Source organism: Eupeodes corollae, chromosome 1, assembly GCF_945859685.1.
Source record: "Eupeodes corollae chromosome 1, idEupCoro1.1, whole genome shotgun sequence".
Taxonomy (NCBI): domain Eukaryota; kingdom Metazoa; phylum Arthropoda; class Insecta; order Diptera; family Syrphidae; genus Eupeodes; species Eupeodes corollae.
Genome location: NC_079147.1, coordinates 262,572,901 through 262,585,699, shown reverse-complemented (window position 1 = coordinate 262,585,699; position 12,799 = coordinate 262,572,901). Strand labels below are relative to the sequence as shown.

The 12,799-nt window shown below is 32.4% G+C and overlaps 1 long non-coding RNA gene across 1 annotated transcript; it reads right to left on the bottom strand.

Moving 5' to 3' along the window:
* Positions 1–4,783: 4,783 nt before the first annotated feature.
* Positions 4,784–5,460, bottom strand: LOC129953627 (uncharacterized). The gene is made up of 3 exons (XR_008782564.1): positions 5,334–5,460; positions 5,056–5,256; positions 4,784–4,983 (listed from the first exon to the last, which is right to left on the bottom strand). It is a non-coding gene; the product is annotated as an uncharacterized LOC129953627 (long non-coding RNA).
* Positions 5,461–12,799: the final 7,339 nt, after the last annotated feature.

Here is a 12,799-nt window from a genome sequence, read left to right as displayed (position 1 = left end):
AGCTAGCGTTCCTCTCACCTTTTCTGCTCGTAGAGCTCGCGAGCAGCTCTCGTCCTTTTGTGCAGCGCCGTTTTGTATGCCTCTTGTTTCGCTGCGTGCGCTTGCTGGCATTCGTCGTCAAACCAGGGGTTTCGCTGTGGTGGCCGTGCGAAACCTAACACTTCAGAGGCAGCATCCCTGATGATAGCTGCAAGGCAATGTTGCCACTGGTTTTCAATGCTTAATGCAGGCAGCATTGGACTTGTTAGAAGGTTATTAGAGACTCGATCGGAAAACGACATGACAGTCTCTTGCGATTGCAGCCATCTAACGTCGAATCTTCTCACAGCACTTCCTTGTTTTGGCTTGGATCGGGATATCCGTAGCCGTACCTTGGCTACAACGAGGTAGTAGTCCGAGTCAATGTTGGCCCCTCGGAATGTTCGGATATTCTGTATACTGGAGAAGTGTAGTGCGTCAATTGCAATGTGGTCAATCTGGTTGACGGTTGATTGATTAGGAGATTTCCATGTCCCCTTGTGGATATTGAGATGTGTGAACTGCGTACAAGCTACCAGAACGTCTCGCCCGCAGCGAAATCGATCAGCCTGAATCCGTTGTCGGAGGTGGTGTCGTGCAGGCTGTATCTCCCGATTATGCCGCCAAAGATGTCTTCTCTTCCTAGCTTGGCATTAAAATCTCCTAAGACAATTTTAATGTCATAGCCAGGGCACTGCTCATATGTCTTGTCCAAGAGCTCGAAGAATATGTCTTTGGTGTCTTCATCTTTCTCCGCATATGAAGCTTACACTTTGGAAACTCAAGACTTTTTGCCTGAGTCTAGTTCCAACAACAAATCCACACCCAAATAGACGCTGTCTTTGTTCTCGGTAGCAGTCACCGTAGTAGATATCGCAGTCTTTTAGTTTGCGTTTGCCCGGTCCATCTCATCGTACTTCGGATGGCTGATAAATGTTGCTATACAGATAATAATGCAGAAAGATGCAGAAAGGGCTCTCAAGATATTTTCGTGGGTACTTTTCCTAACCATAACAGAGATATATTTAAAAAAAGAAAAAAAATTAACGGTTTTTTTTTTATAAATCGAAAAAACTAGAAATAAAATTGTCACCTCGAAAATTTTACGAATAGAAAATGATTCCATCTCCAAAACAATTTAATGCAACAAAAAAAAAACGTTTTTAAAATCTGGTACAATTTTAAGATAAATCGAACGGACAGTTTTTTTGTAAAAAATAAAAACCTAAAAAAACATTACTCAAAGTTGGTACAAACTGAATTTCGACTTAAATATGTTTTCAAAAATTTTAGGTTTTTACAACTAATTGTATTTTATAAGATAACGACATTTGGAAAATTTTTGAGAAAAATCTAATTAACAGTTTACTTACAACATATAACAATTAAAAGAAAATGTAACAAAAGTTTGTAAAAATTGATTTTAAGCACAAATATCTTTCTAAAAATTTTAAATTATGGCTTCAAACTAATTTTAACTTATAAAAAATATTGTTTTCAACATTCAGTAAAATTTTGAGAAAAACCGAATTGACAGTTTTGTTTACAAATAATAAAAACCTAAACAAAAAATTAATAAAAGTTTGTAAAATTGATTTTGGACTCGAATATCTTTTCAAAACTTTGATATATTGGCTTTAAACTACTTTTATCTTTTAAAAAATATTGTTGTCAACATTAAGAAAATTTTTGAGAAAAAGTTTGACATTTTTTTTATACAAAACTAAAAATCTAAGAAAAAATTACTCAAAGTTGGTAAATAATTGATTGAATATCTTTTCAAAAATTTGAGATTATGGGTTCCAACTAATTTTATGTAATAAAAAATATTGTTTTTTACATTAAAAAAAAAATTTCAAAAATCGAATTGACAGTTTTATTTACAAAAAATAAAAACCTAAACAAAAAAATGAGTACAAATTTTTAAAAGTGATTTTCGATTAAAATATCTTTTCAAAACTTTAAGATATTGGCTTTTAATTACTTTTATCTTTTAAAATATATTGTTGTCAACTTTTAGTAAAATTTTGAGAAAAATCTAATTGACTGTTTTTTTTTAACAAAAAATAAAAACCTAAGAAAAAAATACTGAAACTTAGTAAAAATTTACTTTCGACGCAAATAGCTCTTCAAAAATTAAAAATATTGTCTTTTTTTATTTCACAGAAAAAATTGTTTTCAATATTCAGTAGTTTTTTTTTTAAATCCAACAGTCGGTTTTTTTTCATAAAACAATAAAATCTACAAAAAATAGTACGCAAATTTGGTAAAAATTGATGTTTGGTTCTTGATATCTCTCAAATTAATTGCATTCATCCAATTTAAGAAATGCTACTAAAATTGGTAAACATTTTTTTCCACTAAAAATCTATTTATTAAAACTAGATTTTCAAACTGAACTAGTAATTTAAAAAAATTTAAGAATAATTCAAGTAAAAACTTTTTTGAACCCAACCCTACAAACTTTTAAGCAAGAAAAATTGACAGACGGGATGGGAAGTTATCAGTGTGGGTCGCATCCCAGCCTCTTTTTTATTTGATTATTTTAACTTTCTTTAGAGGTTTAGATGCAAAAGTAGGCTAGCTTTAAGTTTTTGAAATTTCAATGGGATATTTGAGAAATATGTCACCTAAATATCAGTCTCAACTTTCAATGCATTTGATGTCACAAAAGGTTTTAGACAAGGCGATGCATTGTCATGCGACTTCTTCAATATCGTTTTGCAAAGAATTGTGCAAAACTCAACCGTCAACGCTAGAAGAACAATCTTCATTTTTCCAATTTCTAGGATACGCAGATGATATGAACATAATTGGATTTAAAATAAAAATTTCGTTTTCATGATTGTGAATCATATTTATTTAAAATAATCGGTGTTCAGGAAGAAACAATTCGACTGTTAACAGTCAAATACTTCATCTTCATAATTGAAAGATCAAAGCGTGATGTCAGTGAAGCGTTTTTGATGGGTTTAGTCAATGAGGGCAAGACCAAGTATATGCTGTATTGCTGTCATCAAATAATTACATTGAACGACGACGTCTTGAACAAAACGTCACAATGGACAGCTTTAACTTAGAGGTAGTTAAGAACTTTGTCTACCTAGGCACCGCTATAAATACTGCAGACAATGACACCAGGCTGAAATCAAACGTAGAATAACTCTTGCAAATCAATGGAGAAGTAAAGTCCTCTCTCGAACATCTAAAATCACCATCTGTGAGACACTCATCATCCCGGTTCTCATTTATGACACTGAGGCCTGGACCCTGTCAGAGAAAGATGAGAGCGTCTTTGGATGCTTCGAGAGAAGCGTCCCGTCCGCATAGATAGAGAGTGGAGGAGAAGATACAACGACGAACTGTACGGGCTGTACAGAGACGTAGTTCACAGAATTAAAGTCCAACGGCTTAGATGGCTGGGTCATGTAGAGCGAATGGACAACGCTCCAGCCCGGAAGGTCTTCGAATCCAATCCAGAAGGACGCTGCAGTAGAGGAAGACCACGACTCAGTTGGCGCTCGCAGGTGGGAGAAGACCTGAACCAACTTATAGAGCGAAACTGAAGACAGCTAGCTAGGGACCAAGCTGGCTGGAGACGCATGTTGGTTGAGTACCAGGTCTGCCCGAGACTGTAGCGCCTCCTTAAGTAAGTTAATATTCTTTATTTATTCAAATTCTGTTCTATACATTTTAAAAACTTCAAAAATACATAATTCATTTTCCTTTAGAAACGTGAAATGGCTAATTTAATGAAATAAAGAAAAAAAGTGCAGGAATTGTGTAGGAGTTTGTTTTTTGTTTTTGTGTATTAAAGTTCTCCTTAAATTGCAGGATCGAGTTGAAAAAGGTTTGCATACAAAAATTAACACAAAGTAAACATAATTTGAGGGATTGAATGTTAATTTTATAAAGACCATAAAAAGACTGGTAGTGCTCCACCCAAAAAGCAACTACCAACACTAAGCGAACCAATGCAGCAATTGGTGGTGCTTTTGAAATATTTGACTGCCGGTCTTGCTGCAATAATTAGTCAACGAGTCATTAATGCAAAGCGCTAGTTGCAAAATTAATTTGGTTTATTATTTGACCGTCTCGTTACTTATCTTGGATTGAAAGAAATCGCACTTAAGCCTCTTGGACAATTATAGTCAAAGAAGAACTTTTAACATACTTTGTGAGAATAACATCATTAACTGAATTACTCCACTCCAACATCGTCGTAAAATTTCTTATCCAGGGTAACTTTTACTTGGCCTTGGTCTGCTGGTCTAGTGAAGTGTGCAGTTGCATTCCTTTTCTTAAACAGTTTAATCATGATAAGTGCACTTCTAGATATTCTATTAGTTTACTCGAGTTTAGTTTAATTCGTGTTGTGAAGTGGCAAGATTCTTTCTTTAGTTGTACTACCCGAATGTGGAATGCCTTACCACGCTCTTTCTTTCCCTGCTTTTGCAATGTTCAAAAATTCAAAACCAATGTACACCGACACCAACTTTTTAACCAATCTCTTTTTTAATAATGTTCACACCGTGACTTGTACAAAACACTCTATGTGAGTGAAAGTTGTACATGAAAGAAACACAAAGCCCAAAAAACCTCACATGCTTTTAGGAGAACCTAAGACTTCCATTTATGTAGTTGCGATTCAAGGAAAAGACAAGAAAGACACTTTAACGTCTTTTCTAAAATTCTATTAAAAGTCAAATAACTGGCTTTACTTAGATACGTCTTTTTTCTTTAAATCAATTTTGTATTTTCAATATTTAATTTTCTCGGTAAGAAACAACAACTTTTTTTATATTTTATTATTCCGTTTAAATCTTAACCTTACCTAAAACAATATCACTTAGGATTTTTATTAGGTTGGTATTGGAAAATAGGTATGTTTGAGGGTGTCATAAAAGGAAGAACATTTTGAGTAGTTTTTATTTTTGCAGACATCATCACTTATTATAGCAATTCCTAAAATAATAAAATATTTAAAATTAATGATTGAATAAAAAGTTACAAAAGTTATTTTTAAAATAAACTTACGATTTGATTTTTGGGTATATTGACAGTTATAATATCCCAAATCACATTTTGAGTTAAACTTAAATTTGCATCTTCCATTGAAACCGCATACTGGAGTTGTTTCATTGCAACGATAAAAACATTTATTTGTTTGTTTATTTTCACTGCCAATGGTTGTATTACCCAAACTCGTCACACAAGTTATTCCAAGAATCAAAATAACTATATACAAAAGATTATAATTTGTTTGTTTTTTAAATATTAAAAATTCTTTAAATGAATAAAAAAGTAAAAATTACAAATGTATATGTGAACTAGAAACATGGCCTTAATTTTGGTGGGGCTCTGCAGTATAATTAAATTCTCATAAAAGAAGAAATTTAATTTATACGAGAACGGAAGATACGATTTTGATTCCGATTCCATTGATGAAGAAAGCCAAAATAAAAGTGTCATTGTTTAAGTTTATTTTTAATCAAACTGAAATAAAAATGACAATTAAATGAATAAATGATATTGGTATTAAAAATATTCTCTTGCTAATTTAATTCACTTGCATATTCAATGTTTTTGTTTTTGTTCTTTTTTGTTTTTAATTAAGAAAACAACTTAAATATGGATGAATTAAAAAAATGTTGTGTTTTCCATACCGGTTATTATATTTATGAAACAATTACCTTATCGTGTCATTTTTTGAGGTAATACTTTTAAAAGTTTTAGTTTTTGGATTCGTTTTTTTTTTTTCTTAAATAAGATTTGCTATAATTGTCGAAATGTTTAAGAAATATTTAGTTTATATATTTACAGGTTTTCTTATTATTTTCGAAAAATCTTCATATTTTGGTAGATTTGTTGAAGCCTTTAAGCTACAACTGTTTTTAACAGCAAGTTGCAAAGCGATCTGAAATTATTTTTTGTTTTTATAACGAATGCGTAATCCAACCAAGTCATTTCAATTTTTTAGAATACACTGAAAACATGCAAAAATAATATTGAAAATGCGTGTTTTTAAAATTTTAGCAGATAGTTAAAATAAAAATATACAAAATCACAAACAAAATTAATCCGACTTATTTTTTTCAAATCCGTTAACACATTAATTTCAAGGTTTCTCAAAACTTCATAAAAAATCACATTTAGATTTTTTAGCTTATTAGAATTTAATGAAACTAAGTAAGATTCTAAAATGATTTAAATTTGATCTAGAAAACAATATTTTTTTTTGCAAGATCATCGTACAATTGCTAAGACTATGATGTCTTTTACCTCAGCCTTATACTTAAAGAAAATATTGTTTTGTTTTGAGGTCAAATAATATGTTCATTCAAAATGTATTATTAATGTATTACTGTTTTAAATTTTAAACGATTATTGAATGTTCTAACATACAAAATGCAGTCGTAATAACTTTATTGGTGTTATATATTTTTAAGGAATTAACTTTCCTTTGACTTCTAACAGTTTTTTGACGGGACGAGAACACAAGTTAAGAGTAAAAACAACTTTCGCAATCATCTTTTTGCCTTAGAAGGGAAGATATCGAATGTAAAATAGAAAAAAAAAATAAGTTTAATATTTTCTTTTATTATAATAACTAAATATGTATTGTCTTTGTATAATAAAGATAAAAGATATTGTTGTACAAAGTTATTGTTAGAACACATTCAAAATTAATAATTTAACCGTTGAAGGAATAAACTTACTAATCTACTACAATCGAGAAAAGACCCCATGCTTCAAACCTATATTTCATTTATACCATTTACTTCCTATAATCCCATAAAATTATACCAACAAAAAATAAATCTACTACTTGCAAGAAATATCAAATACCACAACCAACAACAAAGCAACAAGAAATCTATTCATATTTTATGAAATTGTAATAAACTCTTATTGACAAGAACCTGAAAGAAAAGTTTATTACGTTGGTTAAACAATATTTGAAATACAGCGTTGTTCAAGGAAAAATCTCATTTTGATATTTAAAAAACCATTATTTAAAAAAAAATGCATGGATTGTTGTTTCATTTTAAACGTAAGACAGTAGAAAAATTTGGAGTGCTTTTATGCAGTGCGGTTCACATGGTTAGCCGCACTATTTTTTTCCTCAATAAATTGTAGTTTTTCTGTTTGTTTTTCTCATGAACTACCAAACAATGCATTTATTTAAAAGGTTATTAAATTCTCTTGGAAAAAAAACTAAATTCAAGAATAGTGAGAGACACCTAATGGTTATTTTGATCTCTTTCTTCCCACAAGTTCAAAAAAAGTTCAAATAAATCGGTTCACTTGGTTAGTCGCACGAATTTATTCAGTTATTTTCTTAATGCTGGGTAATGCAAATTAAATTTGGTTAATGAGTGTACGTTTTAAAAGTTTTTCCGAGTATTTAAAGTGAAAATGGTCGGAAAAAGCAAAAATCGAGGCCTACTACTCAGAAGCGTATTCAATGCGGAAAATTGCCAGTAAAATAGGACGAAGTGATAAAGCAGTTCGAAATTTTTTATCAAACCCTGCTACCTACGGCAGAATAATAAAGAAAGGACAAAAACAGCCTTTACACCGAACGAGAAGCGAAAAATAATAAGAATTGCCTCAAATTCAGCACACTCCACACTGAAAATCAGTCAATTAGCGGGGGTAAGTGCCAGCAAATCAACGGTTCGTCTAGTTTTTTTTAAGTGCTCCACACTTGAAATTCAAAAAGGAAATACAAGAAATGCAAGAAAGGAACTTCGGTTCGCGTGTCTTCACATGACATGGGATACTCAGATTGAGAACGTTTTAAATTGGAGATATGTGGTATTTTCTGATGAGAAAAAGTTAAACCTAGATGGTCCTGATGGGTATAATTTTTATTTCCATGACATCCGTAAAGACGAATGCTTTTGAATCGAAATCATTCCCAGAAAGGAGAAGTAATGGTATGGGGGGCCATTTCATACTACGGCCGGCGCCTTTGAGTTGGTTTTTATGCTCTCACAAAATGACAGGAGTTTCTTATAAAGCTCTTTTGGAAACAGCTTTTCCAGCAATAAGAGAGCTTTTTGGACCAATCCAGTGGATCTTACAACAAGGCAATGCTCCGATACACAACGCGCACGTAGTAAAAGCATTTCTCGCTAGTGAAAATGTGGAATTGTTGCCGTGGCCACCATACTCACCTGATCTAAACATTATAGAAAACGTTTGGGGATGGCTGACCCGTCAAATTTATGAAGGAGCCAAACAGTATGAATGCTGCGAGGAGCTTATTGCCGCGATAAAAGATGCCTGGTCTAAGATTTCATTAAATAAGAAGTTTCTGGAGAAAAAAATAATGTCAACTGCTTAATTAATTCCTGACAAAATTAAGAAATCACGGATCTAAAGGGTGTTCTTAGACCAGTGATTTTTAAGAATAAGAAATAAAATGTTCAATGTTCTGACCATGAATTTAGATTTATTATAGGGATTTGGATTTGCCATTATGTTTCAAAAATGATTTTGGGCATGTGGTTTCTGTGTGTAGTCCCAGTTAGAAAAATTTGGCTTATTAATGCTCTTACTGCTTATGCTTAGTGGTAGAAGTATTCAAGCTTCATTAGGAAACGCACTCTTTTTCAAACATGTGAGTAGAGGAAACCTCAGGGTGGTGTTCTCTCCCCGCTCTTATTTATTTAAGTCACGAATAAAATCCTCATAAAGTTAAAATGTAGTGGGATGAAGGTAGCGTATGCTGATGATTTGGTTTCACTGGTGTCGGGAAAGTTCGTCAATACAATATGATTAGTGAAATTTCGGATATATATTTGAAGAAAGTAAGCAGATGAGCCACAAGCAGTGGACTAGTTGTTAATCAGAGCAAAACTAAAGTGATACTCTTTACGAACAAAACTAAAATACATGCCTACAACACACCTCAAATTAATGGTCAAAACCGGTTTTTATTCTATAGCGACTCCTAAACTCTTTTGTGCGGTGGCCTGCACTTAACAAGAAATACAACATCGAGAAACTAAGAAAAGTTTTAAGAATAGCTAGTGTCAGCACTACAGGAGCCATTTGATCCTGTACAACAGATGCCTTTAATGTTATTCTGCACCTTCTACCACTAGAACTATGCACATTACATATTTAGTGTCGTGCAGCACGTTAAGGTTTCAAGAATCAAACTGACCTTATTGACGAACAGTCTCCGAATACTGCAAGCCAGCCTCGCACATCAGTAAAGATTTTATAGTCATCTTTTTTGTCAGAAAGGATTGCGAGGATGGCTTGGTTACGAAAGACTTTGATACCACTACCTTTACTGAAGGGTCAAATATGAAAATGAAGATTGATCGAGAATCTTCTCAAAATCCATAAATGTCTTCAAGCCTTTTCGGCTACCTGATTATGTCAGTGTATTTCAAGGTGAATTACTATCAATCAGAGCGATCAGCATACAAAATACTCGAACCAAAATAGAAACATGACTTCTGCAGTGATAGCCAGGCGGGATCATGACGAAATCTAGAATGCCAAAAATCTTCTTCCAGCAGGGAAAAGTTAATCCAACTTATTAATTAAATGTTACATATATGCACATATGTCTCTATAAGGATTATTTACTTTATTTTTCAAATATTGCAAAAATGGCAATGCAAATTCAAATAATTGAGAGCCCTACATTAAATAATATTTTCATTAATTTCATATTTCATATTTAAATGGCTTTTTTTAAAGCCCTGGGAAAATTTATTGATGGTTCGGGAATGATCGATATTTTAGTACAATCTGAAGTTCTGGCTGAAGGATCAGTAAACGGATTTATTGATGGAAAGCACTTTAGTAGGTGTAAACGAATCCATCCTTTGCTGACCGGTGCCATTCAGAAATTGCACTTTAAACGGTTTTGTTTAGAAAACAACATCAATATTTCCGAAGATTTCGTTGATGATTGACAACACTTTTTTCAAAGCTCTTGCACCCAAATGAGAGCCCTAATTTAAGCCTATTGCTCAATGATACTTTAACCAAATACACAGCGTATAAATATCTCACACTTAAAGGAAATCATGGTAATACTCCTCGGTTTTTCATGCAATATATTGAGTTCATGAACGTTTTTTTCAGATTTTCAAGGAGTATAAGAACGAGTGATTTTCAAACGTATGTGGATTCTATTTTCGAACTTTCCAATTTATTTTTTGTGTTTAACCAACCTAATTATACAAGATGGACATTAAAATTTCATTCTAATCTAGTTAAATTAAAAATAAAAATTCGAATTTAATAAACGAATTTAGGCGTGGTGCTTTTGGTATAAGGCGTATAGCAAAAAGTTTTGCTAGGTCACCAGTTGACCTAACTCTCGAACAAACCATTAATGCGGATGCTGCTAACTCGTTGACTGGTGTTACCCATTTTTCAAATTCAATTTCAGCAAGACAACGCTGGGCACTAAGTCATAACCTAAGAACAAAAATTACTTTCATAATGTTATCTGAAATAAAAATCGGACAATTGGATGATATATGTAATGAACTTGCCAGAAATAGAATTCAAAAGGACAAGAAAGCATTAACTGATATCGTTAAACGTTAATGTTTTCAAACAAAATATAAATCCTTTTGATGAAAACTTGGGAAAAGAATTTCTTTTTAACATAACAACAGGTAGAGCGACAAGTCAACAGACAGATGACTTTGTTCTAAATGTCAATGAAACAGGGCAAAAACAAAAAATAACATTTATAGAAGAGTGTTCTGAAAACATTGCTCGATTTGAGAAACCTTTAAAGCGCAACAATACTCTAAACTTCGCATCAGAATGCTTAAAAAAATATCAAAAAAGTAGAGATGGTACAAAACAGAGTCTTATAAAAATGGAACGGGATGCCTTTGGGAGACTATTAGCAATAGCTTTAGAAAAAAAATTGACATGGAGATTTGTTTATCATATCCATTGTCTCCAGCCCACAGCCCTTTGTCACTATACTGGTGAGATGCACAAAACTGATAAAAAAGTTTTGGCAAAGAAACTAAAATCTAGAATTTCTCCGTCCCAACTGTTAAAAAGAGATATAGAATTAATTGATGGCTTATACTTAATCCATCTCTTAGGGTCATTAGTTCCTCAAACATTTAAAAAACTATCCGAGATGATTTTAACACGAATGCCCCGGAAAATCGTGTTGTTTTTGACCGCTATTTACACCAATCCATCAAAGGCTCTGAACATTGCGTTCGAAATGAAGTAGAAGTCTCAAATTTCACGATTTCGGGACCACTTCAAAAACGAACAGATGATTTTGTTAAATGCCTTAAAAAGCTCAAATTTAAAGAATCACTTGTAAAATTTTAAGGGCTGTACTGGGAGTTCCTTGATTCCAATTTTTGGAGACAAAAAAGTTTTTGACGGTAGATGACAAATGTTTCTCCTATGAAGTTCAAAACCAATGTATATCTAAATGTGAGGAATATGAATAAAGTTGTAGCCATGAAGAAGCCGATACCAGAATAATTTACCATATAAGCAAATCGAAACCTCATTCCAACATTATGGTTCGAGCATCTGACACAGACATACTCGTTATTTTACTGGGGAATATGCACAAATTCAAGGACTTAGAGATTTGGTTAGCAAGTGGCAGCTCGAAAAGAAATAATTTCAATTGCATTAACTGTACGCAACTAGCTTCGACATTGGGAGTGAGTTTATGTGCTATGCTACCAGCATTTCATGCTTTTACAGGTAGCGACTATAATGCCAGTTTTTTTTAGAAAAGGAAAATCTTAACCTCTAGACATCCTTCAAAAAAGTGGTTGTTATCAAGCATTGAGTTAAAAAACTGATCTTTTACTGGAAAAAGATACAGAAGTTTTTCAAAACTTTACTTCACATATGAACTGCAAAAGTGTAAATGAAGCTAGATTTCAAAGGTTTCAAAACATATATGCTTCTAAAAATACGTCGGTAGGTATTTTTTTTAAAAACATAAAAAAACAACGCAGAAGAAGCAGAATAAGAATATTTGAGTGAGGAAGATTCTGATGAAGACAATATTTCTTAATTTTAATTTAATATAATTACTGGGATATATGCAAAGTTTATTTTTTTATTCTATGTATTGATATGTGATATTATGTTTTTTTGGAAAAATTAATTCATCTTATATTTGAAAAATAAAGTAAATAATTCCTATATAGACAATGACATATGTACATATGTGTAACATTTAATTAATAAGTTGGATTAACTTTTCCCTGCTGGAAGAAGATAGTTCGTCGGTAAGTATGTCATTTATTTAATTTATAAAAAAATGCAATTTCCTGAGAAAAAATTATCTATAGATTTTGTTATGTTTTTTTGTAATTTGTATTAGAACTTTTTTTATATAATTTATTAAGGTAAAAACGTTAACTTTTATCTGATACAAATTTTCACTTAAAAATTTTTGATATTGAGTTGAAAAAAATGAAAAAGATGAAAGAATATTTTTGGGGAAAAGGCGGTCGGACGTATGTTTGGCCCATGAAAAGTTTGTCCGACCAGCAGATTCTTGAAGTAGGCGGTCCAAGCTTCCATTTGATACCCCATTTGTCCATTGATCCGATGAGGTAGGTCAACACCAACAATACCGTTTTTTGAGATGGTCGGACAAAGGGTTGGTCCCGGATTGTGTATGTCCGACCAAATGATTATAAATCTCCCACCAGATCTCTACCAACTACTATTTTAATTTTCCATTGACCTGATGGTGTACCCCAACACCAAAAAACGCAACCGGAAGTGGCCA